The sequence below is a fragment of the Mobula birostris genome, chromosome 3, assembly GCF_030028105.1.
Source record: "Mobula birostris isolate sMobBir1 chromosome 3, sMobBir1.hap1, whole genome shotgun sequence".
NCBI lineage: Eukaryota > Metazoa > Chordata > Chondrichthyes > Myliobatiformes > Myliobatidae > Mobula > Mobula birostris.
Genome location: NC_092372.1, coordinates 136,260,367 through 136,277,443, shown reverse-complemented (window position 1 = coordinate 136,277,443; position 17,077 = coordinate 136,260,367).

Sequence of the window (17,077 nt, the reverse complement as noted above, 5' to 3'; positions counted from 1 at the left end):
GCCATGAATGGCTACATCACCAAAATGCTAATGCGTGGCTTCATTTGACCATCCCAGTCCCCAACTGGTGTAGGATTCTTCTTGTGAAAAAGAAAGATGGGGTCTTTGTTCCTGCATCAAATACCATGGATTTAACAAAACCATTCAAAATACAAACTCATTAAGAATCAATATGCTCTCCCCTTAATGGATAGCAGATACAGACCACTCTGTGGAACCTAGAACTTCACCACCAACTGGTCTTATGGAGCACATACATAAATGACTGGAAGATGGCATTCATAACACCACAGTCCACTACAAGTACTTGGTGATGCCTTTTAGACTTATGAACAGTGCAGCTATTTTCCAAGCCTTAATTAATGAGATTCGCTGACATGCTACACAGGTGTGTATTCATCTACCTCGACGACACCCTTATCTTCTCCAAGGACCCTCAAGACCATGTCTGTGACATTCATTCAATCCTTCAGCATCTCCTCAAAAATCAACTGTACTGCAAGTTAGAGAAATGCCAGCTCCACACCCTGGCCATTTCCTTCCTGGGTTAAATCTTTTACCCCCAAGGCATAGACATGGAGCTAGAGAAACTGTCGTGGTTCCCTCAAATAGCTACAGCATTTCTCGAGCTTCTTCAACTTCTACCTCCACATCATCAGAAACTACAGGCAAATCGCTGCTCCTCTTACCTCCCTCATCTCATCACTTACCACATGGAAGGCTTGGGTTTGGTACAAGTCAATGGGAATAGGCAGTTTAAACAGTTTGGCACAGTGTAGATGGGCTGAAAGCCCTGTTTGTGAGCTGTACTTTTCTATGATTATGACTTACAGATAACATGGTCTGCTACCATAGACCATGCTTTCGAGGAGCTGAAGGGACACTTCACCACTGCTCCCATTCTCCCCCATCCAAACCCTTCCGGAACTTTTGTGGTAGAGGTGGATGCATCTGGCATGGGGACTGGGGCCATCCTCACCCAGTTAGGACCAGTCGGGAAGACACACTCTTGTGCCTTCTTCTCGCACAAGTTCAACTCCACAGCACCATTATGGAGTAGCAGACAGGGAGCTACTCGCCATTGAATGGACTTTTGAGAAATGCTGACTTTGGCTGATGGGAAATGCTGAGCCTTCTCTGACTTGGACTGAACACTGGAACCTCATATCCTTACAGCAGACCCACCGACTCAACTCACATCAGGCTCGCTGGACACTCTTTAAACAGTTCATCTTCACCACCTCCTACCGAACTGGTTTGAAGAACGCTTAGGCAGATGCCCCGTTGTTATGGAGTAACCTGGAGTTATGTGAATATAATATATACTAATTAGAGCAAGAACCTATTTTCAGTTCTTATTGTAAATGTAAATAAGTTCAGATCACTTGCATAGTATGCAGTGTACAATGCAAGTACACACAGTATATAGAATAAGGTAGATGATGTTGTAGTGCAGTTAGAAATTGTCAGGTATGTCACTGTGGATAAACAGAGTCGTGATTGAAAGAAGTTCACAGCTGGTAGCTTAACATCCAAGGACACACTCTATTGAAAAGACAGACAGGTGGGCAGAGGGATTAGGGTAGCTTTTCAGTAAAAAAAAATGAAATAAAATTCATAGGAACATAAGAGGACATGGTTTTAAGGTAAGGGGTGGGAAGTTCAAGGGGGATATTAGAGGAAGGTATTTTACTCAGAGAGTGGTTGGTGCGTGGAATGCACTGCCTGAGTCAGTGGTGGAGGCAGATACACTAGTGAAGTTTAAGGGACTACTAGACAGGTATATGGAGGAATTTAAGGTGGGGGGTTATATGGGAGGCAGGGTTTGAGGGTTGGGACAACATTGTGGGCCAAAGGGCCTGTACTGTGCTGTACTATTCTATGTTCTATGTTCTATAAGAATAATATCCTTGTGGACAGAGTTGAGAAATTGCTACGGAAAAAGACCCTGATGGGAGGTATATACAGGCCTCCAGCCAGTAGTAAGGACATGGGATACGAATTACAACGGGAAATAGAAAAGGCCTGTAAAATGAACAAATTTATGATAGTCATGTGTGATTTGAATATGTAGGTAGATTGGGAAAACCAAGTTGGTGCTGGATCCCAAGAGAGGGAACTTGTGGAATGCCCACAAGATGGATTTCTAGAGCAGCTTGTGGTCAAGTCCACTAGGGAAAAGACAATTCTGGAATGGGTGTTGTGTAATGAAATGTACGCCCAAGCATCTTGGTAGAAGAAATAAAGGTGTAGACTATCTTATAAATAGGGAACAAATTCAGAAATCAGAGGTGTAAAGGGACTTGGGTGTCCTAATGCAAGATCCCCTGAAGGTTAATTTGCAGGTTGAGTCAGTAGCATGGAAGGCACATATAATGTTAGCATTCATTTTGAGAAAACTAGAATATAAAAGCAAGGATGTAATGCTGAGACTTTATAAAGCATTGGTCAGACCACATTTGGAGTATAATGAGCAGTTTTAGGCCTATTATCGAAGGAAAAATGTGCTGGTATTGGAGAGGGTCCAGAGAACATCTACAAGCATGGTACCAGTAACTAAAGTGTTAACGTATGAGGACCATTTGATGGTTCTGGGCCTGTACTTACTGGAGTTTAGAAGAATGAGGGGGGATCTTCTTGAAACCCACCAAATATTGAAATGCCTAGATAGAGTGGATGTGGAGAGGATGTTTCCAATAGTGGGGGAGAATCTAAGATCGGAGAATACAACCTTAGAATAGAAGGGTTTCCCTTTAGAATAGAGATGAGGAGGAATTTCTTTAGCCAGACGGAGGTGAATCTGTGAAATTCATAGCCAGAGGTGGCTGTAGAGGTCAAGTCATTGGGTATCTTTAAAGTGGAGGTTGATAGGTTCCTGATTAGTAAGGGTGACAAAATTTACAGGGAGAAGGTAGGAGAACGGAGTTGAGAAGAGTAATAAATCAACCATGATAGAATGGTGGAGCAGATTGATGGGCCAAATGGCCTAATTCTGCTCCTATGTCTTATGGTCTTAGTGGAGATACTTGTACCACATCAGCTATACACATTGTTATTTGGATTTTCAATGATACGCACATTTCTGTGAGATCCAGTTAGTGCACTGATTTCACATTTTCATCACCCCCTTTTCTCATGAAGGTACTAATACAAAGCAAGTCTGAAAACTACTTTCCAATGCCGTACCTTATTCTACTATCCCTTCTGCTTACGTGAAACACTAATCATCGGATGGCAAATTAATACTCATGTACCCATGAGGATATCTGACGTGATAAACTGTGTCATAAGTTTTATGAAGAGACTAAGCATCTCTGATCAACAGTCTTCTTGTCCAACCTCCGCCTGAAGATAAACCACAGGAATGAGTAATATTGAAGTAAGTCATTATATACATGATTTCTTCCATTCTTATCTTTAAGGATATAATACATGCAGTAGAAAAAGGAGGATCAGGAGATGTACCATGGTAGTGTCGGGGCTATGACAGCTTGGGGTGTTCCAGAGTTCAGAGTTCAGATCCAGTGCCATTCTGTAAGGAGTCTCTGAACTTCCTCCCAGGTCCTCTGATTTCCACCCACAGTCCAAAGGTTTACCGGGCAGGTTCATTGGTCATTGTAAATTGTGCTGTGATTAGTTTAGGGTTAATCAGAATTTGTCGGGGGTTGCTGGCCTGGCATGGCTTGAAGGGCTGGAAGGGTCTACTCTACATTGTGTCACTAAATAAATTAATAAATAAACTTGCCTGGAAAATTAAATAGTCAAGTGAATACAGAGCAGGCATAAATAGATCTTTTTGATGGGTAAGATGTAATGAGTAGTGTGAGATTTCATGGTTTATAATTTATATAAATGTCTTGAATAAAGCCACTTGTAAATATTGTTTGCTGAACTTGCTTTCGATGCAATGATGAGTAGGTAAGCGCATCGCCAAGAGGCCATAATGCAGCTACAAATTGATGTGGATGAACTAGGTGAATGAGCAAAGGGCTAGCAAATAGAATGTTGCATTGTTGCAAAGGTGTTGCATTGCCAATTTTAACAGGAAAAGCAAAAAACAAAAGGCAATATACATTTAAAATGATGGAAGTTTGCCAAGTGTTCACATTCGGTGGGGTCTGTGTATCCTAGATTATGATCTGTAAAAGCTTAATATGCTGATTAAACAATTAATTAGGAAAACCAATAGAAAGATCTTGTTTATTGTGATGGAGAACAAATTAAGAAAGAGTTTATCCTTGAGTTACATAGGGGATTAGTGAGATATCATCTCGAGTAATGAGTACAGCATTTTTCTCCTTATTTTGCAAAGGATGTGAATGATTTGAAATGAAACCACCTTGGTTTCCTCGCCTGCGTAAGTCTAGGAAAGACAACCACTGGCCCTGCCAAACTCCTGAGACTGAGGCATCCTCAAGCCTCGGTTTGTGAGGATGCTCTGTCATTTGCTACCCTGTTACAAATTAATGCCACAAAATAACAGACAGAACACTGCATACGATTAAAGGAATTATATTTATGAATCTTAACAGAAGGGTTAGTAAAGAATAACAAAAAGAAAAGGTCCCATTCCAATTAAACAGTCAAGTTCGAGCTCATCTTAAATGCTGGGCCCTCGGTCAACATGAAAACCCACACCACCTTCCAAACATCGCTCACAATCCGTCTCGAACAAATGGGTCTCCCACTGAATCGTATGCTGCAACCAGTTCTCTCCAGCGTCTTCTCTCTTCACTTCCTCTCGAACAAAAGCCCCAAGCCCAACCTTATTGTACTTCACCAAGAAAACCTCCTGCTAATTGGATGGCACACATTCTACATCATCCCTCATCTTCAACAATAACCCAAACAGGCTGAAAGCAGAACAGCAGCTCTTACAGAGCTGCTAAATGAAATACCTACAGCATGATAATAAAGGTGTGAACAGGACATTACAGGAGCATTTCAGAGTAAGTTTATCATACTAGTACTGGAATGGCCATAATGTCTTACATGGAAAGATTGGCCAGGCTAAGCACATCTCTTCTGAAATTTTGAAGAGTAAGAAGGGATTTGATTGAGGCATAAAAGATCTTGATGGTGGCTTGACTAGAAAAAAATGGAGAGGATGTTTCCTCTGAAGGGAGAAATTGGAACAAGATTTCACTGTTTAAAAGTGAAGAATTATCCCATTCAAGGTAGATATATAAACACAAGTGACTTTGCTGGAAATACAGAAAACAAATACAAAGTGCTGGAGGAACTCGGCAGGTCAGGCAGCATCTATGGAAATTAATATACAGTGGATGTTTCTGGTGGAGACCCTTCTTCAGAGGTGGAAAGAAAGGGAGAAGAATAAAAAGATGGGAGAGGGGAAGGAGCGCTAGCTAGAAGATGACAGGTGTGTGGGAAAAGGAAAGGGCTGGAGAAGAAGGAATCTGATAGGAGAGGACAGAGGGCCAGGTGAGAAAGGGAAGAAGGAGGGGCACCAGAGGGAGGTGATAGGCAGGTGAGGAGAAATAGGAGGACAGAGTGGGGGATAGAAGAAGGTGAAAGGGGGAGGGAAATTTTTAACAGAAGGAGAAATCAATGTCCTTGAAAGGAAAGTCTTATCCTGGGAAATATATCAAAATTCTTTCTCTAATGAGTCTTCAGAACTTCCCTTTCAAAGGAAATTAGAAGTTGACTCTTTGAATCTCTTTAAGTCAAAGGTGAAAGGTAAGTATTGGTAGACAGGAACACAAAATTGAGGCTATGATCAGATCAGCTATGATCATATTAGATAGGAGAACAGGCTTGGTTTGTGAGGCCAAATGCCCTGCATTAATTCTTGCCTTATATCTGTAAAAAATACAAGTCTATATCACAACAAAATGGCTGAAGGTTGTATCTATGGGACATTTTAGCATTTAAAGCTCTCATTAGGAAGTGTTGATATTGTTTTCCCGAGATCCTTAAATCCAGGCACATTAACATTTCCAACATGGTGTCCTCATAAGTCTTGAGACACCTGCTGGCTCATCTCCTGTTTTTTTGTCATCATTTTGATAGGCAATATCAACATCCATCATAATTGATAATTTGACAGTATTTGGTGAAGCCAACCATATGGCAAATGAATAACATTGTTTTTTGTTTAAGTGTAAGAAGTAGAAGGATAGATACGGATGAGAGGAGATGTGTAGACAGGCAGACATGGCGAGGAGTGATCTTGCGGTGTGAGCAAAGTGAAAAGATGATGTGATGAGCGCTCTACTGCTTTCACTTGTTCTGTTTAGATAATTAACACCAACCTGCATTAAATTCATGGTGGCTTCATGATCTTGTGTCTGCCCTCTTGTATCATCTTAAATGAGCCTTCTAAATTGCATTTCTGCCAAAGATTTCAGCCCAAAATATCAACTGTACCCCTTTTCCATAGATGCTGCCTGACCTTCTGATATCCTTTAGCATTTTGTGTGTGTTGCTTGGATTTCCAGCACCTGCAGATTTTCTCCTGTTCTAAATATCCCTAATTGGTTTCCTTTTGTTACTAGATAACCTTATTATGCTCATATCACCAATTGCACATGCAAAGAGTACAGGATTCAACTAACTATATTTGTTTACAATGCATTCTCGCTTCACTTTATTGGAGGGTACTTACTGAGATTATATCATACAGGTTGAATTATTCCCACAGCTACTAACTGCATGGAAAAATAATAAACCAAATATTAAGGAGGTTGCAGTAAAAGGAAACTGAAGGAGAAATATAACAGATTGCCTGACTGATTACCAAGTAACCTATCCACTCCACTTCCAATGGGCCAATGCATGAAAAATCTGACCCTTGATATAATAATTTTGCTGTGATCATATGTATTTAATGAACTTGTCTGCAAGTGCTTGAGTGTTTTGGAGAAGATGGAGCATATTATAATTAGAACAGTCTTGAGGGTTTAACTGGCTTTGCTATGAATACTACTATTCAGCAAGATAAATACAGTATAATATTTAAGACACAACTTCACACTCACAGAATATGGGCACACAAGTCCACGACAGCAACAATAGATAAGCCTGTGCACAGAGTGATTAAATTGCTACCAAATGCCCTGAGAATTAGCTCAAATGCTCTTATTCAATCACAATAGTAGAACAGAGACACAAAGCACGAGTTCAAATAATGACTTTAGTGTTTTTTGTGATAAAAAATGCTGTTACTGGCTTGCACAATTCTGCTAACAAAAGTTTATTTTGTGACAGATTCTGTTCTGTGATGTGAACCAGTACAGTCACACCCTCACCACCAACAAAATTTTGTGCCTTTAATGGAGGGACATGCCACAGTGGTTCATAAACAGTCGTCAAACAAAATTAAATTCAAAGTTATGATAGTAACTACTAAGGCTTTAAATAGTATTACTATTGGATCTCATATATAACACAAAATATGTGATCATGAAATTAGAAGCTTTGGTGCATTTCATAATAGACCGACAAAACTGAGGGGGTTTTCTATCCCCTCCTATCCGATGCCCCCTTCTCCAGGATTTCATCTCATTCACCTATCAACTTCCCAGCTCTTTATGTCACCCCCTCCCCCCTCCCAGTTCCACCTATCACCTGCCACCCTGTACTTCTTCTTCCCCTCCCCCACCTTCTTACTCTGACTTCTCATCTTTCTTTCCAGTCCTGATGAAGGGTCTCAGCCCAAAATATCGACTATTTACTCTTTTCTACAGATGCTGCCTGGTCTACTGAATTCCTCCAGAATTTTCTGTGTGTTGCTTTGGATTTCGAGCATCTGTAGAGTTTCTCATGTCAATCCAAATACTGCTGTGTACACCAGGTCTGCAAGAATTTCAAGGCCTATATCTTTGTTGAATGTGGATTCTAAGATTTTTTCTAAAATATTGGCAATGAGATTGGAGAATGTATTACCTCAAATTATTTCTGCTGATCAGACTGGATTTATTAAAAATCGTTACTCTTTTTTTAATATTAGGAGATTAATGAATATTGTTTATACTCCTTCACCCAGAATTCCAGAACGTGTTATTTCATTGGACGCTGAGAAAGCCTTTGACAGAGTTGAATGGACATATTTATTTAATACCCTTGAGAAATTTAATCTTAGTCCAATATTTATATCTTGGATTAAACTGATATATCTTATTCCTTTCGCTTTGGTGTTTACTAATAATCAAAGATCACCTCTTTTTCATCTATTCCATGGTACCAGGCAGGGCTGCCCTCTTAGTCCACTACTATTCGATATTGCCTTGGAACCACTAGCTATTGCTATTCGTGACTCCCCTAATATATTTGGCATCACCCGTGGAAATGAGACTCATAAATTATTACTATATGCAGATGATTTACTATTATATATATTTCTAACCCGGGGAAATCTATTCCAGCAGTATTAACTTTGCTTGCTTAGTTTAGTAGTTTTTCTGGTTATAAATTGAACCTAGCTACGAGCGAACATTTTCCATTAAATATGCAGGTTCCCATTTATAGATGTTCCCCATTCAGAGTGACTACTGACTATTTTACTTATTTGGGAGTTAAATTTACTAAGAGACATAAGGATCTATTCAAGTTTAACCTTTTACCGTTAATTAATCAGGTTAAACAACTGATTACTAAGTGGTCCCCATTGTCTCTATCACTGATTGGCTGAATTAATGCTATTAAAATAATTTTTATTTTTATTTCAGATGATACCAATTTTTATTCCTAAATCCTTTTTTGATACTATTGATTCTAAAATTTCCTCCTACATATGGCAGAACAAAAGTCCTAGATTAAGTAAAAAATATTTACAGAAGTCCAAAAAAGATGGTAGTTTATCACTGCCTAACCTAAGATTTTATTATTGGGTAATTAATATTTGATATTTAATATTTTGGACACAAGATTGGAATATAATTCCAAGCCCATATTGGGTAAACCTTGAAGGCTTCTCTGTACAAGGGTTCTCTTTAGCTTCCATTTTAGGAACCTCACTTCCTTTTGTACTATCTAAACAGAATAAACAAATGGTTAATCTAATAATTAAACATACATTATGAATATGGTTTCATAAATTTTTTGGTTTGAACAAATTTATATTATCAAACCCTATTATATCTAATTTCTTTTTCAACCCTCAGTTATGGACCAAGCCTTTTTGATACGGAAAACGAAAGGTATAATATGTTTTCGTGACTTATTTCTGGATAACTGTTTCATGTCTTTTGAATAGATATCTAAGAAATTTGATTTGCCTAGATCCCATTTTTTTAGATATTTACAAATAAGAAATTTTTTAAATACTATGTTGCCTACCTTTCAAACCTCATACCCTACTGATATCATCGATAAAATTTTAGGTTTAAATCCTCTTCAGAAGGGATTAATAGCATTTATCTATGATATAATTATGGAATTACAGCCAGGTATATCTGATAAAATTAAAAACGAATGGGAAAGGGAACTTCAACTCTGCCTACCAATAGAGAAATGGGATAAAATTTTTCAATTAGTCAGTACTTCCTCTATATGTGCTAAACATACATTAATACAATTTAAAGTAGTACACAGAGCCCATATGTCTAAAGATAAATTAGCCCGTTTTTATTCCCATATAAACCCTATTTGTGACAGATGTCACTCTGAGGTGGCTTCTTTAACTCATATGTTTTGGTCCTGTCCTCTTTTGGAAAAATATTGGAAAGATATTTTTGATATTATCTCAACTGTCCTATGTTTTGATTTACAATCCCATCCTATTATGGCAATTTTTGGATTGCCAATGGTAGAACATAGATCTTTATCTTCTTCAGCCTGTTGGATGATTGCATTTGTTACTTTAATGGCCAGAAGGTCTATTTTATTGAACTGGAAGGAGACCAATCCTCCTGCTACATTCCAGTGGTTTTCCCAAACTATATTATGTTTACATTTAGAAAAATTAGAAGTGATATTTTTGATCCTTCGGTTAAATTTGAAGAGACTTGAAAACCATTTATTCAACATTTTCATATGATGTAAATTGACCTTTCCGAATCCTTCTTATTAACTTAAAATATATGAATAGAGGAGCGGAGTTGACGACGTTACTGAACGTGTTCAATTTAAGATATTGGTCTAGCCTTGCTTTGTTCTGTTTGCTTTTTTGGTTTTAGTATTTAGTTCTTTTTTTTGTTTTTTTGGGGGCAGGGTTCTTTGTATTTTCTTTTCTTTGTATTTCTTTTTTCTCTATGATTAATTACATCATGAGTTTGGAAGTTTATTATACCTGTGTTATCTGAAATCTTTTCTGTTTATGTTTATTAACAATAAGATTATTCCAATCTCTTTGTATCAACATTGTTATTTTGTAGATAACTTTGGAAAAATGAATAAAAAGATTTAAAAAGAAAGAAATGATTTCAAGCATCTGTAGAGTTTCTCATGTCAATCCAAATACTGCTGTGTACACCAGGTCTGCAAGACTTATCATCCAATGTCATGTGTCGTCACCAGCATCCAGCTGGTATGTAGCAAGCATGAGATATATCCTATGAAAATATCTCATCATTGCTCTTAAGTTGAAAAATAATTTGTTACTTCATTTGGCAGTAAGTTGAGCTTTAGGTTGCATGGTGAGTAAGTGTGACACCTAAAAATTGAGCGGGCCTGTCAGGACTTTTGGTGGTGCATAAGATCGATTGGGTTATTAGGCACTTGACAAGGGCCAATAAAAAGGAGTTAGGTTTAAGCAGGGTGGCCATTGTGGGAGCAGCCATCGTGTGAGTGGGCCAGCGTTAGAGCAGGGAGCTTAGGTTTTTGGCTCAAAGTTTTTGGTGAGAAGAAGCAGTAGCTAAGGTAAGCTTCTGGTAAGTTTTGTTTTCACAGTTAGATCAGTGAGACTGAAATTCAGGACAGTGAAGTGTTTTGGGAAGACAGAGAGAGCTGCAGTGTCCTGGACGATGACAACTGCAAGAAGTACATCGAGCTGCAGCTTCTTGCTGACCCTGGAGCTGGAGGTGACTGAACTTTGGATCACTCAGAAGACTGAGGGGTTGATTGACAGGAGATATAGGGAAGTAGTTATGCCTAAGGTGCAGGATACAGGTAACTGGGTGACTTTCAGGAGAGGGAAAGGGGATAGGCAGCCACTGCAGGGTACCTCTGTGGCCATTCCCTTCAATAACAGGTATAATGTTTTGGGTACTATTGAGTGGGGGAGGGGTGAGAATGACCTGAAAGAGGAAAGCCACAGTTGTCAGGTTGCTGGCACAGAATTTGGTTCTGTAACTCAGTGGGAGAAGTAGCAAGCAGTAGTGATAGGGGTTTCATTGGGAGCAGACAGACAGGAGATTCTGTGGATGAGAATGAGATTCCCATATGGTATGATGCCCCCTGAATGCTAGGGTCAGGGAGATCTCGGATCACATCCATAGCACTCTTGAGAGAGAGGCTGTGGTCCACATTGATACCAATGACAGAGGCAGGAAGGGTGATGAGGTTCTGCAAAGTGACTTCAGATAGTAAGGTGTTAACTTAAAGGACAGGACCTCCAGGGTGTTGATCTCAGGAATGTGTCAAAATCTGCTGGGGCTAGAAATAGGAAGATAACACAATTTAACCTATGGTTTAGGAGAAGGTGCAGGGGAGGTGGCTTAAGGTTTTTGGATCATTGGGCTCTCTTCCAAGTAAGGTGTGACCCTGTACAAACAGTATGGTTTGCACTTAAATTGTAGGAGGACTAATATCCTTGTGGGAAACATTAAAGGAGAACTAGAGTGCTAGGGCAGCTAGAGGAATGGTTGTAGGGAAAGTAGATATTATGCCTACATACAAAGACAGCAATCAAAAGAATGAGGTGGTGGGACTAACGTTCTAAGTTGAGTCTCCTTCAATGCAAGAGTATTGTAGGTAAGGTAGATGAGCTTAGAGCATGGATCAGCACACGAAATTATGATATTTTAGTGTGTTGTGAAACTTGGTTGCATAACCATATAACAATTACAGCATGGAAACAGGCCATCTCAGCCCTTCTAGTCTGTGCCGAACTCTTACTCTCACCTAGTCCCACCGACCAGTAGGGGCAGGACTGGCAGCTCACTGTTCCGGAGTTTTGTTGTTTTAGACATAATAGAGGGGGGATTTATTAAAGAGGGTGTGGTGGCATTACTGGTCAGGTAAAATATAATGGCAGTCCTCAGACAGGGCTGACTAGACAGCTCGTCAACTGCGGTTAAATGGACAGAACTGAGGAATAAGAAAGGGATAACTACATTAATGGGATTATATCATCATCCTCCCAATAGTCAGTGGGATTTAAAAGTGGAAATATGTAGACATTAACAAGAAAAGGTTGTGACAATTGATGATTTTAACTTTCCAAATATTGACTTGGACTCCCATATTGTAAATGGGCTAGATGGGAAAGAATTTGCCAATTATGTTTTGGAAAGTTTCCTTAATCAATATATAGAGGTCCCAATTAGAGTCTGCGATACTGGACCTCCTATTAGGAACAAGACAGGCCAGGTCACAGAAGTGTCTATAGGGGAACACTTGGGATCCTGTGAGTTAGTTTCAAGATAATTAATTTGAGATTATAAATTGGAGAAAGGCCAGTTTTGATTACATTAGAAATATCTGGCAGGCATGGATTGGGACATGTTGATTTCTAGCAAAGGGATGGTTGGTAAGGTGGCAGGGGCTCATAAGTGAAATATTGAGAGTACAGAGTTTTTATGTGAGGTCATGGACTGTATACAGATTACAGAAGAGGAGGCGCTTGCAGTCTTGAGGTAAGTTTTGGTGGAAATGTCCCCACGGCCTGCCAATGTGTCTCCTTGGACCTTGTGGTAGTCTAGTGCAGAAACTGCAGTGGTCCTAGCAGAGTTATTTCAAATATCCTTAACCATGGATGAGATGCCTGACTACTGGAGGATAGATAATTTTGTCCATTGTTCCAGAGAGACTCAGAATAATTCAGGAAATAATAGGCCGGTGAGCCTAATGTCAGTAGTGGGTAAATTATTGGAAAGGGGATATATACAGTAAGTAGTTGGATAGGCAAAGCATGATTAGTGATAGCCAACATGGCTTTGTGTGTGGGAAGTCATGTCTAGCCAATTTTATAGAGTTTTTCAGGGAGGTTACCAGGAAAATTGATGAAGATAGGGCTATATGGACTTTAACAAGGCCTTTGACAAGGTTCCACATGAGAAGTTTGTCAAGAAGGCTCAATCGCTTGGCATTCAGGATGAAGTACTAAATTGGATTAGACATTTGCTTCTCAGGTGAAGCCAGTGAGTGGTAGTGGATGATTGCCTCTCTGAGTGGAGGCCTGTGATTGGTGGTGTAATACAGGGATTGGTGTTAATCATCTATATTTATGGTCAGGATGATAATATGTTAAACAGGACCAGCAAATTTGCGGATGACAACAAGATCAGTGCGTAGTGGACCGTGAGGAAGGCTATCAAACCTTGTGGGGTATCTGGACCAGCTGGAAAAATGGGCTGAAAATGGCAGATAAGACTTAATGCAGACAGATGTGAAGTTCTGCACTTTGGAAGGACAACCACGGTAGAGGGTACACAGTGAACAGGACATAAGGGCTTGAGCTAAGGGAAAGATTGAACAGGATAGATCTTTATTCTCTGGCGCATAAGAGAAGAAGAGAAGATTTAACAGAGGTATATAAAATTATGTGAGGCACAGACGGGGTGTATACAAGTAAGTAGACTTTTTTTCCACTAAAGTTGAGTGACACTAGACCTAGAGGTCATAGGTTAAGTGAGAAAGGTGAAATCTTTAAGGGGAATATGAAGGGGAACTTTTTCAGTCAGAAGGTGGCGCTAAACAGCGACTCCTTTGCTTGCATCTTCGGAAACAGCTCTATTTCCATCTTTAATATCTTTATTTTTCCCTTTCAGGGTTCTTTTGAAAACCCTGACCTGGAGTTACACGCTGACTTTGGTTCTTTGAGGGAATGGGATCCGTTCTTGGGGTTCCAGGGCTGGCCATTGTACGGCACACCAAGGGTTCGGCCTGAGAGTCCGGCTCAAATTCGGAAGGCTAAGATCTTGGGGCTTTGGAGACAGATGGATTGAGGGTCAGTATCATAGCAGGAGACCAGTGTGTCAAAGGGGAGTCCGGATATCTGCTATGGGCCCGAAGACCTGGGATCTTTGCGATCTTCAGGCACAGAGCTTGAGCAACGTAATGGACTTTTAATATGGTAAACCAGAGAGTTGTTTATTAAGTCTCCCTGCTCGCTGGGGAAAAACGGAGTCCCCTCCTTCTCCCTTATTAAGGAGAGAGAGAATCTGGGGAATGTCGAATGCTGGGTATAACGCAAAGTCTTTGGGATAACTGCAAGTCTGTTTCTTTGCTATTGCTTTGCTCATGCTGAATGCTCGGCGGAGGTACTGATGCTTGCTTTTTTTTTGCCAGTGGAGGCTGCCGCTTCTGCACGGGAGGGAGGGGACTTTGGGTTTCTTATGTTTATCTGTCGTTCATTCTTTGGGGTACTTCTCTGTTTTTGTAGATGTCTGTGAAGAAAAGGCATTTCAGGATGTATATTGTATACATTTCTCGGACATTAAATTTAACCTTTGAACCTTTGAAATGTGGAATGGCCTGACAGTGCAATCAATGGTAAGACTGCAACATTTAAGAGGTATTTGGTTAAGTACATGGAGGAAAAGGTTATGGAGGGCTGTGGTGGAGGTGTAGGTTGATGGCACAAGGCAGAGTAATAGTTTGGCATGGACTAGATGGGCCAAAGTGCCTGCAGTAGAGCTCTTTGACTTTAAAAAGATAATCATTATGTTTTTTTAAATTATTGGTGGAGTTTAAAGAATGCAGAGTTGGCAATGCATGTCTCATGCCAATAGAAATATTGCATTTGCCACCCTTGGCATGCTTACCATAAGTTCACCTCCCTCTGGTAGATTAATTACTTCATAGAGGATAGAATAAGGAAAGACTCCAAGGAGTGCTTGGGGCTCATCAAGTTTGGAGGAAACAAAGGAGTATGTGAAGGTTTTGAGCTGAAGTAGGCCCAAAATCTTCTGCTCAAGATGGAGCCTGAATACAATGCTCCCACGGTCGACATCCTCCAGATAGATCACAAAAATATTTATTGCACTTTTATGTCTTTTACATCTTTTTCTCATCTTGAGTGCATTCTTGGAACTGTTGGAGATCACGTGGGTGATCCAGCACTTTGCTGTCTCGAGAGGATTCCTGGAGGCAATGACCCTCGAGGTGAGGAGACTGCGGGGGGTGTGAGCTGATGTTCAACTCTATTTTGCCGATCAAAATTTCCATTGTTCACCGACTAAATCGATAAGGATTGAAACATCGAGACGAATGCAGAAGGTGAGTGTCGGCTATCTGCCTTTTGATTGCTGGTGGGATCACACTGCTGCCAGAGAGGGGGGCTTGTGTGGCCTGCTGTCGAGCTTGGAGGATGTCACCGAGATTTTTCTGTGTTTGTGGATATGGAATTAGATTATGAACTGTGAGCTTTTTTTCAGTCTTACAGTTTTTGTTTTTTTTTGTACAATTTTCCTCATTTTTTTGCATGGGGGAAGGGGAATTTGGGGGTCAATGTTGTGATATTTTGTGCAGTTGGAGGGGGGTCTGGGGGGGGTCGATGTTCTTGTTGCATTTTTGTTAGTATTTTTGTGTAGGCAGTGGGGTATTTGGAGGCTGATTTTTTTTTGCATTTCGTGCGTGGTGGGGTGGGGGGGCGGTTAGGGTTGATTATCGTGTTGCTGTTCTTTTTGTTCTTGGTACCATGGCTATCTAGAGAAGAATCTCAGAGTTGTATACTTTGATAATAAATGAACCTTTGAACTTTTGAACCTTTGACGTCAGTTAATTTTATGGAAATTCACCCAAGGTGAGCAATTCTCTTCAAAAATTATCTCATTAAATTACTTGTCTTAATTGTATCTCTGTAAAACTTCATTGCCAGTTGAGGGGAAATGCTATAGTGAATCATTTTTAAAAACAGAAACAGAAAGTGCCAAAAGAAATCAGTAGGTCAGGCAGCATCCACAGAGGGACAAAGGGAGCCACTGTTTCAGATCAAGAACTTTGCTGGAACTGAAAAAGACCATAAGATCATCAGATGTAGGAGTAGAATTAGGTCATTTGGCTCATCAAGTATGCTCCGCCATTTCATCATGCCTGATCTATTTTCCCTCTCAGCCCCAGTCTCCAGCCTTCTCCCCATATCTCTACGTGCCTTGACTAATCAAGAATCTATCTTAAATATACCCAATGACTTGGCCTCCACAGCTGTCTGTGGCAACAAATTCCACAGATTCTCCATTCTCTACCTAAAGGAATTCCTCCTCAACTCCATTCTAAAGGACCCCTCTCTATTCTGAGGCTGTGTCCTCTGGTCTTAGAGTCCCTCACCTTAGGAAATATCCTCTCCACATCTACTCTGTTGAGGTCTTTCAACATTCAATAGGTTTCAATGTGGTCAACCCTCATTCTTCTGAATTCCAGTGAGTACAGACCCTGAGCCATCAGACACTCTCCATATAGCAAAAGTTTCAATCCGGGATTAATTTTTGTGAACCTCCTTTGAGCCCTCCCCAATGTCAGCACTTCCTTCCTTAGATAAGGGGCCAAAACCTGCTCGCAATACTCAAGTGAGGCCTTACCAGTGCTTTATAAAGTCTCAACATTACATCCTTGGTTTTATATTCTAGTCCTCTTGAAATGAATGCTAACATCACATTTGCCTTCCTCACCACAGACTCAACCTGCAAATTATCCTTCAGGGAATCCTGTACGAATACTCCCAAGTCCCTTTGCACCTCAGATTTTTGTATTTTCTCTCCTTTTAGAAAATAGTCTATCCTTTTATTTTTTCTACAAAAATGCATGGCCATACACTTCCCAACATGATATTCCATCTGCCCTTCTTAGTCCATTTTTCTAATTTGCCGAAGTCCTTTTGTAGCCTCTCTACTTCCTCAAGCCTGCCTACCCTTCCACCTAACTTTGTATCATCTGCAAACTTTGCCACAAGGCTATTAATTCCATCATGTAAGTCATTGATATATAATGTAGAAAGAATCAATCTGAACACAGACCC